Below are 4020 nucleotides of genomic sequence, written 5' to 3'. Positions count from 1 at the left end.
TATATATATAATATATTCATTTAAATGAATTAATTTCAAAAATGATCATTGTGTGCTTGTCGGACTTTCAATGCAATCAATCTGAAATATTAATAATCCTTTCAAATTTCCCAAATTTAATCTTAAAAAACTGTAATAAACTTATTGCGAAAAATATTGCCTTGACTGGGAATCGAACCCGGATCTCTTGCATTCCGTGCGAGCGTTCTAAGCCTTAGACTACCGAGACCATAGCAATATTCCTGGCAATAACCGATGTGTATAGAGAGTTACCGAGGGTTCAACTCCCGGCCGAGGCAATATTTTTCGCAATAAGTTTATTACAGTTTTTTAAGATTTAATTTGGGAAATTTGGAGAATTATTAATATTTCAGATTGATTACGTTGAAAGCTCGACAACCATATCGGTACGTAATTATCATTTCTAAAATTAATTCATTTAAATGAATATATGTAATGGTTCAACATCTTAACATTCAGACTGTAGTGGCGCTTCGTATTTGAAGTTATTTATTTTATTTGTTATTATTTGCTCATTACAATACTAAAATTTGAAAAGCATATAATGACAAAATTAATTTAAACTTTCTTTTGTATAAGTACTGTAAGTATTAAAAATGCAATTATAAGTTTTATTGACGACGCAAAATTAAATAAAATAAAAAAACAATTAATTGTTAAATAAAATAAGAAAACAATATATTTTGTTAATAATAACATAAATTGAAAGAAGAGCTGATGAGCCAAACTGGTTAATTACATAGTATGCTTGTAATTATAAATCTTTATATACAAAAATTTAAACAATGTCGAGAGATTCAACTTGAAATATTTTGTTTATTTACAAAACAATATACAGTATGTTTGATAAGAGCGTGTACGGCAAAACTCAAAAACTTAGGATAATACATAAATTGGAAAAATTTGTACACATTATGCATGATATAAACTGCGATGCTTTATTATTAATAAGTTGTCCAGTCGCCTCCATTATGATTAATTGATTGTCATCTCCGAGGCATACTTTCTACTAATTTTACAGCATAATCTTCAGACAACGATCTCCATACAAATCGAATCTGTCGAATTAACTGCTTGACGGTCCATATTTTCTTTCCTCGGAGCTTAAACTTTATAAGCACTCAAACATTTTCAATTGGATTTGCATCTGGCGACTGTGAAGGCCAATCCAGTACGTCAACGCCATTTTCTTGTTTCCACGCAGTACAAAGTCTACTCCGATGTTTCGGATCATTGTCCTCTTGCAGTAGCCAATTTTCATTTTTCTTCGTAAACCACCTTTGGGCAGATGGTAATAAAACTCTCTCATATATTTGGACCATTTTAGCAGCATCCAAATTTTGTGTAAAGATGTGTAAAGTGCCAAATCCCTGTTTTGAGAAACAGCCCCAGACGTGCACCTTTACCGGATGTTTAACGGTCCGCTCGATGAGTCTATTGGCCTGGGTAGCCCAGACACGTCTGATAGAAGACTTTGCCCAAAACGAAGCTTCATCTGAAAAAATTACGTTGTCCCAATAGCGGTCCAAATTTTCTTTTGCCCAAGCAAGTCTTTTTTCGACGTGTTTTTCAGACAGCAACGGTTTCGTTATCGTGCTTCGAAATTTCACTTTATGAGCCAGTAAACGTCTTTTTATAGTATCACATGATATTTTTAGACCCTTTTTAAATAAAACCGCTTGTCCGCCACGCAATGATAAACAAGGATTCTTCTCAAACACCCGTAAAATCATTTTGTCCTCCTTTTTCGTCGTTTTCTGCACAGAGCCACGATCCGGCAAGTCATCAACGTTTTTGACCTCGGAATAACGTTTCACTCACTTACACACAAACGCCTTAGACTTCTTCATATACTTAGCAGCCGCTCCGTACGACATTTTTGGTCCTTTCGGATGCGAACATAGAAACACAGCTTCGTAACGTGATGCGTACGCGGCACTCATGTTGAAATACGCCCTTTTGTGACAAAAGTCAAACGATAACTGAGGCTTTCTAGACAAAGCATCTTGGGAGAAGAGCCCCGCTATTGGCTCGCGTTCATATCCCCTCTCTAACGGTTTCGAAAAAAAAGTATTGCCGTACACGCTCTTATCAAACATACTGTAACCATGCAATTTCTGCATCTAAAGCTGAAACATTACTCTATCGAGTGATGTAAATGTCAATTTAAAAAAAAAGTAGAATATATATGCATTTTAGCTAAAAATATAATGTTACGTCCAAGCTCCGCGCGCATGCAGAGGGAGGTGCTTCGCTTCGTCCTAAGGCTCCTAACGAGCCGGGGATTGAACGGAGGACGAAGTGGAAACCTCTGCTTGTGCTCTGCTAAACGGACACACGAGTCGGACGTACGTTTAAAGGTCCCAAACTGGGTCAGTGCGCCAGTATGGTCGTATGCTCTGACTTTCGGTCATGGAACTTAATCCAAGTGACCGGAGAGAGGGCGAAGTGTAATCGCGGGAGAACTTAAGAATACGAGGAGAAGTTTTATTTGAATAAAGACTACGGAGAAGTTAATTTAATAATGATATAATAATAATAATAAATAAACTTGAGTGATACATCTTGAAAAAAAAAAATACAATTTTGTCGAATAAATTAAAAAATAATACAATTTTTGGTCCACAACTCTGAGTTATACATATGCTTTTATGAATGTGTGAGAGTGTGTGTGTGTGTGTGCGAGCGTGTGTGTGTAAAGCATCGTGGCAGAATGGAAGAGTTACGGAGAGAATAGCGAGAGGATAAAAAGAGAAGGAAGTTTTGGTGAGTGGATTTGAGAGGGTTTGGCCTAATTTTCCTCAGATGATGATAGTGTTAGCGGACACGAAGGACCGGTCGACAAGGGGCGAACAATTATCGTGCGGCGACGGCGACAGATTGAAATTATAACGTGAACGGACTGCAATGTTTCCATTTGCTTGTAGGAGGTCAAAAGGGAGAAAGAAAGAAAAGAATAAAAATAAAATAAAACAAATGAATAATAAAAAAAATGAAATGAAATATTGAAATAAATTACCAAAAGATAAAGCGAGGAGGGAGCCAGAGAATAGAGATATACTGACTTACTACTGAGATGCTTATCGTTGGAGATCCTCCAGCCAGGATGTGCAAGGCTGGTGTTTCTTTAACACTGACTCTACTGGAGAAAAAGGGAAAGATTCGTTAGCTAGTAGTAGGATTTTCCTTTGCTCTTGGATTGTTCAAGATTTTGGGGGAGGAAAGGATGTTGACAGGAATCTGTAGTATGGGAAGGTGTCTTCCAAAATTTTATGACCTCGAGGTTTATGGGAAAACGCCTTGTGTGCCGATAAGCCGCCCATGCATCGTCGCCACTCAGCATCAACCCCTGAACGTCGCATGCCGTTTCTTATATGTTATTGATTTAATTTATCTCGGAGCGATATTCACGAGGAGACACCGGATTTTTTGTTTTAGTTTTTAGTGTAGTTAGTACAGAAAAAAGGAAGGAAGATAAAATTTTTGTGTTTCGACGAATTTCAGATCTCTACGAAAGAAAAGAGTCGTGCGAGTCTGCCGGACGTAACAATAATGTTACCTTTCTTCTACAACTATTGGATCAATGAAATTTTACGTAATACATCTTGAATATTTAAAGAACTTATACGAAAAAGTTAAGATTTTTACAATTATTTTATTATATATACGAGGGTCGTTCGAAAAGTCCGTGCAAAGTCACTGCTGATGGCGCGTATCAAGGTTAGATTTAGTTAGTAGCATCTCTTGGAGGAACACACACCAAGTTACAGCCAGATCGGTCTATTTGTTTGTGTTTGGCATTCATTTGAATCGAGGAAGTCGAGTGATTTTCAATAACGCACCAGCTCACACCTCAGCAGTTGTGGTCGCAAAATTAATGGAATTAGGGTTCCAACTCGTCTCACATCCCCCCTATTCTCCAGACTTGGCTCCCTCGGACTACTATTTGTTCCCCAATATGAAGAAATGGCTGGCGGGAAAAAGATTTTATGGAAACGA

Source organism: Trachymyrmex septentrionalis, unplaced genomic scaffold, assembly GCF_001594115.1.
Source record: "Trachymyrmex septentrionalis isolate Tsep2-gDNA-1 unplaced genomic scaffold, Tsep1.0 scaffold67, whole genome shotgun sequence".
NCBI lineage: Eukaryota > Metazoa > Arthropoda > Insecta > Hymenoptera > Formicidae > Trachymyrmex > Trachymyrmex septentrionalis.
Note: the sequence above shows the minus strand (reverse complement) of the source record.